The following is a 17713-nucleotide window of genomic DNA, read 5'->3' on the forward strand; positions in this document are numbered from 1 at the left end:
TCTACGTAACATTGCAACAATCAGGCATATCTTGCCTCAAAACGATGCAGAGAAACTAGTCCATGCATTTGTTACTTCTAGGCTGGATTATTGTAACTCTTTATTATCAGTGTGTACCAAGAAGTCAGTTAAGTCGCTTCAGCTGATTCAAAATGCTGCAGCTCGTGTGCTAACCAGAGTTAGGATAAAGGACCACATGACTCCTGTTCTGGCTGCCTTACACTGGCTCCCTATAGAACACAGGATAGAATTTAAAATTATTCTTCTCGCCTACAAAGCCCTTAATGGGCAGGCGCCATTGTACATTAAAGAACTCATTATACCCTACTGTCCTACTAGGGCATTGCATTCCAAGAATGCAGGGTTGTTGGTTGTTCCTAGAGTCTCTAAAAGTACAATGGGAGCCAGAGCCTTTTCTTATCAAGCTCCACATTTGTGGAATCAGCTTCCAGTTTGTGTTCGGGCGGCAGACACCATATCCTTTTTGATAAAGCTTATAGTTAGGGCTGATTAGATTCAGCCCCTAGTTTTGCTGATATAGGCTTAGTTTGTCGGGGGACATCGTACTTCTTCCTTCTCTCTGTCTGTACCTGTGTACTCTCATGTTCCGATTAACCCAGCTTCCCCAAATGTCTTTCTTTTTGGTGTCTATATACGCTGGGATCCGGAGTCATGGATGATCCTGCGGTCCTGTGTCCTGGATTGCGAGCCCTGGATCTTGAGTCGTGGCTGTGGTCCTGGATCATCGGTCCTGGATGGATATCCTCGTGGATTCATCTTCCTATTATACACATGCATTTCCAAACATTTGGACTACCTATGTTGCAAATGTATTATCTTTTCAATTTACACACGGCATCTATTGCACGTCTGTCCGTCCTGGGAGAGGGATCCCTCCTCTGTTGCTCTCCCTGAGGTTTCTCCCATTTTCCCCTTTAAACTGGGTTTTCTTCGGAAGTTTTTCCTTGTACGATGTGAGGGTCTAAGGACAGAGGGTCTGAGGACAGAGGGTCTAAGGACAGAGGGTGTCATATTGTCATACTGATATTCTGTACACACTGCGAAGACCACTGAGACAAATGTAACATTTGTGATATTGGGCTATATAAATAAACATTGATTGATTGAATGGATCCTGGATCAGTCCTTTTTTTATTTTACCTTTATTTACGAGATAAAATCTCATTTACAATGCTGACCTGCCCAAGAAGGCAGCAACGTTGCATATAACACAGACATATAAAATACAGAGAACACAACTAAGTAAACAAAAAAAAACTGAAAAGCAGTCACTACATTGTGCACATTTGGGACAGTAGGAAAGGTGCACTACTTATTACTGCAAGAGCAGCTGGTGGTAAGGACCTCAGACAACTTCAATTTAAAACAGGCTATAGGGACAAGTGTCGTCAGTTTAAGGCGTGATTGAAGGTCATTCCAAGACCAAGGACCATCATGAAACAGACTCCTTTTTCCAGCCTCAGTCCGCAAAGCAGGTACCTGGAACCGTATCCAGGCACTGGTTCTGAGGTTGTAAGAGTCACAAAACTGGAGCAAATCTGGCACATATGTACAGTGGAAGCTTACCTAAGATGGCTTTATACATTAATAAAAACCAATGCTGCATCCTACGCATACTAAGTGAGGACCATCCAGTTAGGCTATACAGTTTGCAATGAGTACTATAGGTTGCATTTGATATATATATCGCAGTGCAGCATGGTAGAGTGGGTCAAGTTTGGTCCACTCAGCCTTCTGAGACCGATGTGATACGAACGTAAAGGAAAAAAAAGCGATTCCTACTCCTCTCTACTTGTATCAATATAATTACTCCAGAAAAAATGCCAGCGTTTGAAGCTGAGGCCCAGGTTCCGCAGCTGCTGGCGCACTGAGTCGTACTGCCTCGTTGTTTGTGCACTTCATTGGCGAGGTCGTACTAAAAGCGCACCTGTTGGTTTTTGTAGAGGATGTCTTTTTTTGCCTTAGCTGCCTTTATCACTGTGACTTTCTCCTTATAGTTCAGAAATGTCAATATCAAAGTTCTCGGTGGAGTATCGCTGTCTCTCTTCGGCCCGACGCACTCTTTCCATCACTATTGGGCACCACAGGGGACCCAAGTCCAACGCCTCCGGTATCCAGCCTGCCAGAGATGAGCAAGTGTCCGGGCCCTCAGCGCCCTCAGGCAGGTTCACCACCCTCACCACGACTTCATCTTCCAGAACGTGTTTTTTTCCATCAGTGTTTTAACTGTCTCTTGTAATTCAGCGTGCTCGTCCTCTGTTGATAAAAGCACCTCTGCTTGTGTTATTCTTTCAGTACAGTCAGTCAGACCCTTCCTAGTTTCCTCAACAGCAGTCAGAATCTCTTCCAGTCTGTTTGAAAACTCCTACTTTAAGCTGCCTATTGCTGTCAGTATTTCTTCTTTAGCCCCGGTGAGCTCGGTGTTAGCCTCTTGGCTAGCTCTGTGCTTTGTGCCCCGGAGTTAGTTAACTTTGCTTGCGTCTGTGTTTTCCCCCTTTCTCTGTTTGACTTTCCAAGATTTGGCATCGCTTCTTCGATACCAAAAGTTGCCCACACTTTCTGGGAACAGTTCTGTAGTTTTATTCAGGATTTCTAAAGGATTGTAGTGGAGCAGGGTTGAGCGCGGCTTACTCGCTTGCGCTCATACCGGAAGTCCATTCTTATTATTAATACAATGGTTAATCAACAGATAGTGGTTATAGTATACATCAGCAGATCTACGAGAAAAACATTAAACGTATGGTCGACTTCCGTTGATAAAGATGTTTAGATGAAGTCATGTATGAATATTGTCAAAGAGAGTTTATACTGCCAAACAGATTAGTTGAATTCATGTGAATTGTTGTATGACTAATTAATTGTCATCTTTTTTTGTTGCACATGCAGATTTGACTTCGACAAAAAATGTCTTATCACACTCAGAGAAGGTATCACTATATATATCACTTACAGGGACTTGCCCAAAGAGTTTAAACCTAATAACAATCACTGTCTACAGTGTCAGGTTCAGAAGAGTCTCCAGGGTTGTCCTCAGTCTCTGGTTGTAAATGTCTCTCTGGATCTGAGCTCCTGGCTGATTCTGGTCATCCACAGTCCTCTCCATTAGTTTCTGTTTCTATGTGTTCAGCCGAGCTGCTTTCTGGAGGCTCTGCCTCTCTGTTCTCCTCAGTTTGAGTTTGATGAAGCTGTGAGGACTGACGACCAACACACTTATGGATTTTGAAATGATGACCCTGGGTGAATCTTTTGTCACAAACACTGCAGCTGAATGGTTTCTCTCCTGTGTGGGTTCGCATGTGTTTCTTTAAATCTCCACTCGCTGTAAAATATTTCTTACAGACTGAGCAGCTAAATGGTTTCTCTCCTGCACTACTTCTTGAATCACTGACAGGGTCTTGTTTATTTCTCTGAGAGTTTTAACCTGGTTCTCTGGTCTTCTTCCAATCAGCCGTCTTCAGTGTCAGGTTCAGAAGAGTCTCCAGGGTTGTCCTCAGCCTCTGGTTGTAAATGTCTCTCTGGATCTGTGTTCCTGGCTGGTTCTGGTCCTCCACAGTCCTCTTCATCAGCTTGTTTCCATGTGTTCAGCCGAGCTGCTCGCTGGAGGCTCTGCCTCTGCCCTCTCTGTTCTCCTCAGTTTGAGTTTGCGTGAGGACTGACGACCAACACACTTATGGATTTTGAAATGATGACTCTGGGTGAATCTTTTGTCACAAACACTGCAGCTGTGTGGTTTTTCTCTTGTGTGGATTCTCATGTGGTACTTTAAATGTCCACTCTGTGCAAAATATTTCTTACAGACTGAGCAGCTGAATGGTTTCTCTCGTGTGTGTATTGTCATGCTTTTATTAAGATTTGACTTGGTTCAATAATATTTCTCACTCAAATACAAGCCAAATGTTTTCTTTGCTGCACACTTATGTCTTTTGACCTGATGGCTGTGGGAGAATCTTTTGTCACAAATACTGCAGCTGAATGGTTTCTCTCCTGTGTGGGTTCGCATGTGTTTCTTTAAATTTCCTTTCAATTTAAAAGATGTCTTACAAATTGAGCAGCAGAATGGTTTCTCTCCTGTGTGGACTCTCATGTGTCTATTTAAATCTCCACTTGCTGAAAATATTTCTTACAGACTGAGCAGCTGAATGGTTTCTCTCCTGTGTGGACTCTCATGTGTCTTTTTAAATCTCCACTCCCTGTAAAATATTTCCTACAGACTGAGCAGCGGAATGGTTTCTCTCCTGTGTGGACTCTCAGGTGTCTAATTAAATCTCCTCTCTGTGTAAAATATTTCTTACATAATGAGCAGCTGAACGGTTTCTCTCCTGTGTGGACTCTCATGTGTCTATTTAAATCTCCTCTCTGTGAAAAATATTTCTTACAGACTGAGCAGCTGAACGGTTTCTCTCTTGCACTACTTCTTGAATCACTGACAGGGTCTTGTTTATTTCTCTGAGAGTTTGGATCTGGTTCTCTGGTCTCCTTCCAATTAGCACTGTCTTCAGTGTCAGGTTCAGAAGAGTCTGCAGGGTTGTCCTCAGTCTCTGGTTGTAAATGTCTCTCTGGATCTGAGTTCCTGGCTGGTTCTGGTCCTCCACAGTCCTCTCCATCAGCTTCTGTTTCCATGTGTTCAGCTGAGCTGCTGGCTGGAGGCTCTGCCTCTCTGTTCTCCTCAGTTTGACCAACACACTTATGGATTTTGAAATGATTACTCTGGATGAATCTTTGGTCACAAACACTGCAGCTGTGTGGTTTCACTCCTGTGTGGACTCTCACGTGTCTATTTAAACTTCTTCGATACGTAAACGTTTTCTTACAGACTGAGCAGCTGAATGGTTTCTCTCCTATACTATGTCCTGAATCACTGACAGGGTCTTGTTTATTTCTCTGAGAGTTTGAAGCTGGTTCTCTGGTCTTCTTCCAATCAGCACTGTCTTCAGTGTCAGGTTCAGAAGAGTCTCCAGGGTTGTCCACAGTCTCTGGTTGTAAATGTCTCTCTGGATCTGAGTTCCTGGCTGGTCCTGGTCCTCCACAGTCCTCTCCATCAGCTTCTGTTTCCAGGTGTTCAGTTTGTCTTTGATGAAGCTGAGAGGACTGAGGTTTCTCTTCATCATCTTCCCTCTTCACAGGAACAGGAGTGAATGTGGACTTGGTGATATCAGCCTCCTCCAGCCCTTGAAGCTGCTCTCCCTCCTGACTGCTCCAGAGTTCCTCCTGTTCCTCTTTAATGTGTGGGGGGGGGCTCTGGGTCCTCCTGGTCCAGACTGGAGCTCCACTCCTGCTGCTCAGGGGGAACCTCTTCTTTAACAACCACCAGCTGCTGGAGATCTGCAGGAAACAGGAAACACATATTCAGAGAAACTGTAGAGTATTAGAATCTAACCACAAATATAGCGACAGCAGGAAACAAATTAAGTCGCTGAGAGGCTGAGGCCGGGCCTGTTTGCTGTTGTATGACACGCTAAAAAAGTACTTGCTGATATCCAAAGCTCTGTTTCGTAGTATGGTAGTTTAATGAAAAAACTCTGTTCTACAGTATTACAATTTAAACTCTAACCACAATTAACAATTATTTAACTTATAAATTCCTTAAATGCTTGCCTATCATTTTGCTATGCCCCGCCCCCTTTGTTTTTCTGTTGTCTCAATAGTCTGAGGGTCTAAGGATAGAGGGTGTCGTTTTTTCTGATACTGATATTCTGAACAATCTGTGCTATTGTATTTGCTATAAAGTGTCTCTACTGTAGGCTATTTTTATTATATGTACAGCACTTTGGCTCGACCAATAATCGTTTATAAATGTGCTATATAAATAAAACTTGATTTGATTTAGTCAATAATTACACCTTTTTTCCAGATGCTCTGGAAAGTTTCAGGAAAACAGGTGAGTTAGTACTGTAGCTGATCTAAAACTTAGTTACACTGCTTAGTTTGGACAGGGAGAGCGTGGGGGTGTGGTTTCTCTCAAAATGCAGCTCTTTTTCTCAAATGTTGAAGTTGGACCAATGGGACCCGGTCATCCAATACATGCATGTCTTTGAGAAACACTTCATCACAGCTAATGAGGCTAATGATAAAAGTCAGTGAATGTAGTTGCTTCATGCAAATATAAAACACTGAGAACCAGTTTCAGTGTAAGCTTGCTGCCTGTCATTCGTCCAAAGGCAATGAATCAATCCCCTGTTGATTTAAATTAAAATATCTTTTTTTTTTAAATCTCAGAATTCTGATTCTACCAAAAATCCTAAATTTTTCTCAAAGTTCAGAATCTTTTAGAAAATCCTGACTTTTTAGGAAAATCTCTGAATTTAGAATTTGTATCTTAAAAATTCAGATATTCATATCAACATTTTGGAAAATAGTTTTCCTAATAATCTCTAATCAGTGCAGAATTCTGACTTTTCTTCAGAAAATACCTACATTCTGACTTATATTTATATACAATAATTCAGATTTATTTCTGAAAATCTCAGTGTTATCACTATTCTGACTCTTTTCTCAAAACGTAAAAGTCATAGTTCAAACTTAAAGTCAGCTTTAATGTCAATCTTCAAGCTTGTGTGTACAGACAAAGAGATCGAAATGACGTTTCCAACAGAGCTGGAGGATGACGGGGGATCAACACCAATCTCCCGGGGGGAGGTCACTGAGGTAGTCAAACAACTCCACAGTGGCAAAGCCCCGGGGGGGGGGGGGAGATCCGCCCCCAAAAATGCTGAAGGCTCTGGGTGTTGAGGGACTGTCATGGTTGTATCATCAACATTGCGTGGAAGTCTGAAAACAGTACGGAAGGAGTGGCAGACCGGGGTGGTGTTTCCCCTTTTCAAAAAGGGGGATCAGAAACCGGCAATGGCTTGGATCAGCTCGAAAGGAGGGTCCGGCCGATTGTCGAACCTCAGATTGAGGAGAACAATGCGGATTCCGTCCTGGTCGTGGCACGACGGATCAGCTTTTTAATCTTGCAAGGAACCAAGAGGGGGCCTGGGAGTGGGCTTATCCGGTCTACATGTCTTTTATAGATTTGGAGAATCCCAGGGTTCCCAGGGAGATACTGTGGGAGGTGGTGCAGGAGTATGGGGTGAGGGGGTCTCTGCCATCCAATCTCTGTATTCCCAAAGCGAGAGCTGTGTCCGGATCCTTGGCAGTGAGTCGGACCCATTTCCTGTGAGGGTTGGCCGCCGCCAGGGATGCACTTTGTTGCTAATCCGGTTTGCAATATTCATGGGTAGGATTTCAAGGTGTAGTCGTGGGGGAGGGGGTCTGCAGTTCGGTGGATTGCACCACTGCTTTTTGCAGATGATGTGGTTCTAATGGCTTCATCGGTCTGCGACCTTCAGCACTCACTGGATCGGTTCGCAACCGAGTGTGAAGCAGCTGGGATGAGGATCAGCACCTCCGAATCTGAGGCCATGATTCTCAGCAGGAAACCGATGGACTGTCCATTCCAAGTAGGGAATGAGTCCTTACCCCAAGTGAAGGAGTTCGAGTATCTCGGGTTCTTGAGTGAGGGAACAATGGAACGGAGATGGGCTGGAGAATCGGAGAATTTACTGCAGTCGCTTTACCGCACCGTTGTGACGAAAAGGGTACTGAGCCAGAAGGCAAAGCTCTCTGTCTACCGGGCCATTTTCGTTCCTACCCTCACCTATGGTCATGAAGGATGGGTCATGACGAGAACACAGATACAATCAGCCAAGATTGGTTTTCTCCGCAGGGTGGCTGGTGTCTCCCTTAGGGATAAGGTGAAAAGTTCAGTCATCCGGGAGGGACTCGGAGTTGAACAGCTCCTCCTTTGCGTCGAAAGGAGCCAGTTGAGGTGGTTCGGGCACCTAATAAGGATGCTACCTGGGCGCGTCCCAAGGGAGGTGTTAAACCTAGGACCAGGTGGAAGGATTATATCTCTACCTAAAACCAGGTGGAGGGATCATATCTCTACCTAGGACCAGGTGGAGGGATTATATCTCTTCTCTGGCTTGGGAGCTCCTTGAGCCCCCCAGTCAGAGCTGGTTGACATGAAAGGGAAGCTTGGGGCTCTCTGCTGGAACTGCTACCTCTGCGACCCGACCACGGATAAGCGGGAGAAGATGGATAAAACGTCAAAAACTGTAAAAGATATCAAAAATCTGAATACAAGTTTAATAGGTGAATGTATTGTGACCATTTTAAAGTTGGAACGAAGTCTCTAGCTGAAAGTATGTGGAAGGAGTAGCATTGGGCACACGGTGTAGGTAAAAGAGGATTTGAACGGTGCTCCCATTGAGTTACATGTTAAAAAAAAGAGTTTAAAAAGCTGAATATTTGTTAAAGTTTAAAAAGTTTCGAACAAATTGGACCTATCATGCAAAATGCACTTTTGTACGTCTTTTATATGTGTCCCCGGTGTTTCAGGGAACTCACCAAGTGTCAGAAAATACAACCCTCTCTCTTTTCCTTCGTACCCAAATCTTTTAAAAAACGGGGCTACAACAAGCGGATACAGATTCCATCCGAGCTGACGTCAGCCCGGAATAGTGGGCGGTGACGCTCCGCCTACACGGGCAACGCTCCGCCTACACGGGCAACGCTCCACCTATCATGGGAATTAACTCATTGGAACCTCTCATTGCCATATAGGCTGTCGGCAAACTGAATCTCCCCGAGTCGCATCTGTGTTATTTGCCAGCATGTCTAAGGCAGTGAATAGTTGTGCTGTTGTTGGCTGCAAAAATCGGGACAAGGGACTGCATGCAATGCCATCCCTGGAAAAACAGAAGAATCTGTGGCTGGACTTCATTTTCAAGGGGAATGTGCCAGAATACCTCGGCAAATGTCTGCTTGTGTGTTCTAAACATTTTACCTCGGACATGTTTGAGAACTTCACTCAAGTGAAAAAAGGATATGCCTCCAATCTAAGGCTAAACACTGGATCAATACCAACCCTCCGGGATGGATTGGAAGCTGTATGTTTTTCCATGTTAATATTTGCATTCCTTTTTATTTAGTGGTGTTTTTCCTGATAAAGTTATCTCCACTACGTAGCTTGTAGCATGTAGCTTCGCCGTATCAATGTCGCCTCAAACCCAAACAGTAATCGGATGGGTGTTTATATGGTTTTTGTGCAAACTTCCCTGCTTTGGAACGCCCCCCAGGCAGTCCAGAGACAGTTACCGGGCGCACCCCTCACACTGTAACGTTATTAGTCACGCACAACTTGCGAACGGTCATAAACAGACTTTCAGCGAGTGAACGGGTCGTTGTGTGTTCCGCGTTGTGCGTGTATGAAACTGTTAGTGTTGTTACTGTGGCCTAAGCACCTGTTTCTATCTATATGTTTGCATTTCATATGTAAATAACAATTTACAGACAATAATCGGCATAGTATATATATTGTTTACAGTACTTAAGTGTGACTGCCTGTTAAATGCTCAGTAGTTTCACTCTCTGTCCGCTGTGACTGTTGATATAATTATATTTGGTATGTACGATCGCCATATATGTCCAGTCTCGTTCTATTGCGGTGAGCTGTGTATAACTTTATGCCTCAGTCAGACGCCATTACCGCATGTACAACTTTCAGGGTTCTTACACCTTTTCCAAAGTCAAATCCAAGCACTTTAAGCATTTTCAAGCATCTTACAGCTGCTGTAAATTACATATTCATATACACATACTTATACTCACATTAAATCAGATGTTCTTTATGCTATAAACAACCAAATGTGTGTTTCGTGAAAGCATTCTAAATGAGGATGACAAATTAAAGAAAAGAAAACTAAGTTTAATATTTCAAAATGAGTGACCCATCTGTACCTAGACTGGGCAACCCATCAGCCAAATAACTTTTCAATACATTATCGATTACTATTTTTGAGGTACTTTTAGAGTGGCAGTTTACAGATGTGGATGAATGATGTTAAATCAGACTTTAGTTCCACCTGGAGTAAATCCACAAGCTACCTTTGGCGTGCAGTTGTGACGCACCGAGTCTCCTTCAGCTTCATAAACGGACGCAAAGAGCTTTCAACTGATTGCAATGTATTCCCATCGGCAGCAGTATTTGACGCTCAGGGAAGCACCGCATCGGTCCATGTCGGCGGCAGTTAAAGGCAATGTGAGAGTCCATTCCCATTGGATAACGGAGGATTTTACAACCGGAAGTAAGTATTCTCCTTACTGTCTATTGATTTTAAAATGACATCTGCACTACTCATCGACTCAAAAACACCAGATTATCTTATTAGTTCAAATCAAATCAAGTTTTATTTATATAGCACATTTAAAACTATTTTTGGTCGAGCCAAAGTGCTGTACATATAATAAAAATAGCCTACAGTAGAGACACTTTACAGCAAATACAACAGCACAGATTGTTCAGAATATCAGTATGAGAAAAAACGACACCCTCTATCCTTAAGATTAGCTGGACTATCACCAACACAGATTCAACACATAAAATCATCCTATATGTGTACGTGGAAACTTGGAGTCCTTATACTCACAATAAAATGGTTTATCAACAATCAGTGGTTATAGTATATCAAAAGATCAGTATGAGAACATTAAATATATTGTCCATGGATATTAATAAAGATGGAGTTCATATGAATATTGTCAAACAGAGTTTATACAGGTTGACAGATTGTTCTTCTGTATGAATTGTCATGGGATAAATTAATTGTCCTCTTTTTTTGGTGCACATTCAGATTTGACCTATAGCAAAACTGTTTTACATGTGTCAAATGTCATATCACTTAGAGGGACTCTCTGGATCTGAGTTAGAGGCTCTGCCTCTGTGTTCTCTTCAGTTTGAGTTTGATGAAGCAGTGAGGACTGACGACCAACACACTTTTGATATATATATATTTTGATATTATTTTGTCACAAACACTGCAATCCTGCACTCTCTTGTGTGGTTTCTCAGGTGGTTCTTTACATTTTCACTCCGCTGAAATGATTTCTCACACACTGAGCAGCTGAATGGTTTCTCTCCTGTGTGGATTCTCATGTGCATCTTTAAACTTCCACCCCGTGTAAAAGATTTCTTACAGACTGAGCAGCTGAATGGTTTATCTCCTGTACTAGGTCTTGAATCACTGACAGGGTCTTGTTTATTTTTCTGAGAGTTTGAACCTAGTTCTCTGGTCTCCTTCCAATCAGCACTGTCTTCAGTGTCAGGTTCAGAAGAGTCTCCAGTATCATGTTCAGAAGAGTCTCCAGGGTTGTCCTCAGTCTCTGGTTGTAAATGTCTCTCTGGATCTGAGCTCCTGGCTGGTTCGGGACCTCGACAGTCCTCTCCATCAGCTTCTGTTTCCATGTGTTCAGTTTGTCTTTGATGAAGCTGAGAGGACTGAGGTTTCTCTTCATCATCTTCACTCTTCACAGGGACAGGAGTGAATGTGGACTTGGTGATATCAGCCTCTTCCAGCCCTTGAAGCTGCTCTCCCTCCTGACTGCTCCAGAGTTCCTCCTGTTCCTCTTTAATGTGTGGGGGGGGCTCTGTGTCCTCCTGGTTCAGACTGGAGCTCCACTCCTGCTGCTCAGGGGGAACCTCTTCTTTAACCACCACCAGCTGCTGGATGTCTGCAGGAAACAGGAAACATATATTCAGAGAAACTGTAGAGTATTAGAATCTAACCACAAATATAGCGACAGCAGGAAACAAATTAAGTCGCTGAGAGGCTGAGGCCGGGCCTGTTTGCTGTTGTATGACACGCTAAAAAAGTACTTGCTGATATCCAAAGCTCTGTTTCGTAGTATGGTAGTTTAATGAAAAAACTCTGTTCTCAGACATATACATTGTTATAATCGAAACAATTGTAATCTTGCGGTAAAAAAAAGGTACAACGGCCCCGTGTCACCCTCTCTTCCACACTCACAGAGGTGAACAGGATTATAATGAGTGCCACCCATACCCATGTGACCCAAGCCAACCAATCAACAGCGATCATGGCTCCTACACACCAGCCTCTAATTATTAAGATAGTATACATAATAATTACTAACAATTCAAATGGGAGACGTGATAATTATAGCTTAGTAATCAAGTCCATGCAGTTGCAGTTCATGTATGTGTAGTTTTCCTTCTTTTCTGTGTACGAGTCACAAGTCAGTTAGGCCAAAAGGTACAGTCACCTTGGCTCAGTCAAAGATAATCCTTAGTGTCATTTAAGTCTGTCAGTCGAAAAGAGTCAATACTGTGGAAAAGATGTCACTGATGTTGGATGTTCTTCCGTCGCTTCCTGCATCTTCTCCACGATATTCTCGCTTTGATCACCCCACTCCTTTAAGGAGGAGCTCAGCATGTCCTCGTTGTCTTTGACTCAGAGTCCTTCGGCCTTGTCCACTTGGTCCACTTCATCCTGTTCTCCATTTCTTTGTTTGCAACGGGGGCCTTTCTCATCTTTAGAACTTTTCTTTTTACACTTCCTCTTCGACTCTTGCTGAAAAAACACTCTTTGCAAACTTCTTAAACTTGAGATCCTCCCTTGACATTCCAGCTTGTTCCTCCAATCTGCATTCAGGGAAGTCTGCGCTGAACTGCTGTTGCCAAGGTCCATCCAAATTCACAACTGAGATTCTGTTCACAGATACTTCTGGTTTGTCAAAGTCCATTGCATTCCCACTCACTCCTTCTAGTGGTCCATTCACTGTCCAGCCCAGGATTGTCCTGCTTGCATTGGGTCCATCATCCACACTGCATATGATTTCCAATGGTTCCAAGGCCTTAGCAACATTGGTTCCCATCAACAGTCCAATCTCTGCATTTATTTCAGGCAAATTAAAAAAATTCAGATGAGGCCATCTCTGTAGGTCCGCTTGTCTAGGAATGTTCCACTGCTGGCAGGCATGCACTCTTGGGTGTAGCTTTGTGGCAGTTCAAAGAAATTGTCATTTTTTTAAGCCAGCCACTTCTAGTCCGAACACAATATGGCTATTTACGACCCTTTCTTGGCCCATGGTTTGTAAGCTAATCTGCGCCTTCTTTCCAGTTAGGCCGAGCTCGTGCATCAAATCCTCTGTACAAAACACTGCTGTACTTCCTGGGTCCAAGAAAGCATAGGTGGTGACAATCTTGCTGCCCTTCGTTGACTTGACTTGCACTGGAACTATGGGAAGTTTACAATTGTCATCACCAGCCCCTGTAAGGCCACTTGAAACCAGTGCACTGTCCACTGATAGCTATGATGTATTCTTGGCTTGAGCAGCATTGTGTCTTGCTTCATTGGAAGGGATGTGAAGTATGGTTGGATGTTTGAAGCCACATTTTGAACAGGAAATGTGCTTATTGCAATTTCTGCTAATGTGCCCCACGCACAAACAGCCGAAACAGAAACCTTTTTCCATCAAGAAGCCTATCTTCTCTTTGTGTGTTCCTTTTTCAAGCTGATGGCACGAGTCCAAGGTGTGACCTCCTCCGCAGCACAGACATGTCCTCCATCTTGTCAGAATGTGTTCCTTCCCTTCAGTATCTGTCTGGGTTTCTTTTTCTGCAAGAGCTACAGTGGTGGCAAAGCTAGTTCCTACGAAAAGCTTTTTAAAGCCATTCATGCTTGACCGTAAGACGTCCAGCAATTTCCCCCGGCAAGCCCTGCCTCCATCCACATCCATAGAAGAGGAAGACAGCCTGGAAGAGAGCCTGGATGACAGCATGGAAAGCCAACCAGGTGCCAGTCAGCCTACTAGTCAGCCAGTCAGCCAGCCGGCCAGTCAGTCAGTCGGCCAGTCAGCCGGCACAGACGAGAGTCGCATTCCGGGGGAAAAAGAGAAGGGGAAGGGAGATGTCCCCCTTTGAGGATAATCTTCTTTTGAACGTAGGTCCAATGCTGGATATGCCACCCCCACCAGTGGTGGAGGAGCAGGACGAAGACCTGCTCTTTTTCCGGAGTCTCTTGCCCACCATGAGGCTGATCAGCAGGAGAAATAGGCTGAGGCTCAGATTTGCCATACACGAGGCGGTCCTGGAAGCAGCAGAGCTGGATAATTAATTAATTACATAATGATACACATTACATGTTTTTACACTCATCACACACTTCACTCACAACATTACATAAATAAAAGTTATTTAAAGTATGTTATGGCTATACTGTGTCTTGACTTGTTCATGTGGGTTGTCAGTTGCAACATACCAGAAGCTTCATGTATGTCGATATATAATGTGCTGTCTTCTGTAATTGTTCAGGTGAAAACCTGTTGTAATTTGTATCACTAAAAACAGAACTGAAAGAAAAAGGTTGTTAGTCATATCATAATATCAATTCAGGAAACATGTTTATTAGGAATGGTTGATTTTAAAAATGGCTCATTTGGAATATTTGCTTTTTAAAGGAAATATGGGTAGCTCTTAAAAGAGCTTTTGGTTTGGAGACAATGGTGACCCTACACCACGTTCTGCTGCCATGGCGCTGCACCCTCCTCATTCAGATAGGAGCTGAAGGTCTCCCGCAGTTGGATGGATCTACGTGTGGCGTTGTTGGAGCCCATCCTCGGTGCATCACACAGGGTTGGAGTAGCTTCACCCGTGGACTCTGCGATAGGTGTGTGTGATGGTCTTCCTATCGTCTTCCTGCGGAGGAAGTTGTGCAACACACAGGCGGCCTTCACACACAACTCTGTTACCTCCGGGCTGGTGGTGATGACACGCCTGAGCATTCTCCACTGGGATGAGAGGATGCCAAACGCACATTCAACCACCAACCTGGCCCGGCTGAGGCGGTAGTTGAACAACCTCCTTTCACGGGTGAGGTGACGGAACGGACGCAGCAGGTTGTCCAGCAGCGGAAAAGCCTCATCTCCAACGAAGACATGGGCGAGAAGGCCGAGCCGCTCTGCTCCTGGGATGACGGTGTCAGGTGGTAGCTGCAGACTGCCATCTCGGAGGCCCTCTCCACCGGTTTTCAGGTACCTTAGAAAAAAAATATATATACATAATTACAAAATATATTTATTCAGACCCCACACACACACACCACAGATCACAGACACACACAGATCCCCCCACACACACACCCCCACCCCACATACTGTGTTTACCTAGCTATCTTAATTAATGTTATCCATCTGAACTAAATCACAGACTTCATTCATGCATTCTCTCTCCTTCTATACAGAGTCAGATGAAAGAAGTAGAAATACACAAAACGTACCGTAGGCCTATGGCGAGTCGCTCGGCAGGTCCGATTGATAAACGCAGATGGGTGTCAGCCTTTGTAATCAGTGGAACCACTTTTCCGAGCAACTCGTCGAACACGTCTTTGCTCATCCTGAAGTATTTCTGAAAGAGGTTGTCATCCAGACGGAGCTCTTGAACCAGAACGTGGTATTCCCCCCGTTGCAAACGTTTTCGGAGTATAGGATGTACCCAACAGCGACGCACACTAAATGGCTTCCTGCGAGACAATGTATACACTTTATGCAACCTTGCACACACACGTGTTGCCCTTCTTACCCTTGCTACAACACCGGCATCCATTTTAGCAATAGTGGAGAAGAACCGGGTTTTTTTGCTTTGTATGTCCGTAAGGCTGACCTGGCTGTGATCCGCGTTGAATGCGGCTTCCAAACTGCAGTCTCTATTAACAGCCAGTGCTAACCTCAGTGAATTATTTCCATATCTCCATTCTCATCCAATAGATCCTTAATCCATGCGCTGTTTGATGATGATCGCCTTACGCCTTTTGTGCTTGTTGTTTTTTTTGTTGACAAATATATAGCGACAGCAGGAAACAAACTAAGTCGCTGAGAGGCTGAGGCCAGGCCTGTTTGCTGTCGTATGACACGCTAAAAAAGTACTTGCTGATATCCAAAGCTCTGTTTCGTAGTATGGTAGTTTAATGAAAAAAACTCTGTTCTCAGACATATACATTGTTATAATCGAAACAATTGTAGTCTTGCGGTCAACACACAGGTGAACAGGATTATAATGAGTGCCACCCATACCCATGTGACCCAAGCCAACCAATAAACAGCGATCATGGCTCCTACAACAATTAACACTTCTTTAACTTATACATTCCTTAAATGCTTGCCTCTCATTTTTCTAAGCCCCTCCCCCTTTGTTTTTCTGTTGTCTGGAGTTTCAGGAAAACAGGTGAGTTAGTACTGTAGCTAATCTAAAACGTAGTTACACTGCTTAGTTTGGACAGGGAGAGCATGGGGGTGTAGTTTCTCTCAAAATGCAGCTCTTTTTCTCAAAATGTTGAGGGGGGGGTCCGCCCCCAAAAATGCTGAAGGCTCTGGGTGTTGAGGGACTGTCATGGTTGACACGCATCATCAACATTGCGTGAAAGTCTGAAACAGTACCGAAGGAGTGGCAGATCGGAGTGGTGGTCCCCCTTTTCAAAAAGGGGAATCAGAAACCGGCAGTGGCTTGGATCAGCTCGAAAGGAGCTGTATCATCACAGTCCAAGCCCCCGACCAGACCTAAATATGACGCTATGTCTGTTGTGTAGGACTCTTCATTAGAGTGTAAATAATTACCGGACTATGACGAATACCAGCAAAACTAAATCTCTCCTGTCAAAATGTCCATGTACTTTGCCGCCACACACGGTTGCCAAGCAGCGAGTGTTGACAGGGGGCGGGGGAGCACGCTCATTAACTGTTAGCGCCGGAACCTCGCAGCGGCTGCGGAGCTCATTTGCGGCGCATTTGGGCATAAGATGAGGTTTGAGTCTGCGTGATCTGCGTGTAGAGAGGGGCAGCAGCCATATCATTAGCTAGAACTAGCTAGATCTGATGGATTTGGACATTAATGCGAGTGAAGTATAACCGGACGTGAGAGAGAGAGATCAGCACCTGCAGCTCTGCCCCGCTGTGAGGGACCGGTGAGTGGAGCAAAACACACCTTTAGACCCAACACATTTAGCTATGGCACTGTCGAATACATTGAATTATTCAATTTGATAATATGTAATCAACTTAGGCATCCCTCCCAAAAAAAAATATATTCATAAATCATATTCGAATACCTGAATAATTTTGAATATTCGATCATAATCATTCCCATCCCTAGTTTAGGCACGAAACATACCACCAGTAGAAATACATTGCTTTCAAAATCGCTCTGTTTCGAATCAATAGATTATATTTCGTGACTATAACACGAAATGCCGTGAGTGCTTCATCCTCTGAACACCACACGATGGCGACTGTAACGCACATAACATAGCTCCTCTGAAATGATTGTCCCCTGCAGTTATTATTATCCCTCAATCGAGTTCGCTATTCAGCTTGCTAACGTTAGCTTAAACAAACGTAACATGCAACGTTAGCCTAATCTAAAATGCTATACGGCGTACCTTTCATGTGGCTCGTCAGCGCAGACTCTCACATCGTTATTTTTGCAAACTTTGCAGGAGGCTGCTCGTGGGCTTGACCCTCGTCTTAGCCATGGCTTGCATTTGTCTTCTGCTAGCCAACGCTCGTTGAAACTGCAACCTCCTGGCACACAGTCATCTATCACTCTCATCAGAATGCCCAGGTCACACGTAACACAAACACTTGCAGGTCACGTGCATAGGCCGGAGCAGAGCTGTTTTATGTAGAAGAGAAGCAATTAAGCGCGCTCCGACTTCTTTATTTTCTTTTAATCTAAAAGGCGAAGTAAAGCATTTACAATTTCAAGCACTTTTCAAACCTTGACAATCACCTAGATGTGACAGTTCACTGCACGAGTAATAAAAGAAGCAGACATGTAAAATATGTCTAGCCTGGCTGC

The 17713-nt window shown here is 44.0% G+C and overlaps 1 pseudogene; it reads right to left on the reverse strand.

Annotated features, from left to right (window-relative positions):
- Positions 1-1146: 1146 nt before the first annotated feature.
- Positions 1147-17713, reverse strand: part of LOC117441573 (zinc finger protein 271-like) — a 35825-nt pseudogene continuing 19258 nt past the window's right edge.

Source organism: Pseudochaenichthys georgianus, unplaced genomic scaffold (genome assembly GCF_902827115.2).
Source record: "Pseudochaenichthys georgianus unplaced genomic scaffold, fPseGeo1.2 scaffold_180_arrow_ctg1, whole genome shotgun sequence".
NCBI classification, from domain to species: Eukaryota; Metazoa; Chordata; class Actinopteri; order Perciformes; family Channichthyidae; genus Pseudochaenichthys; species Pseudochaenichthys georgianus.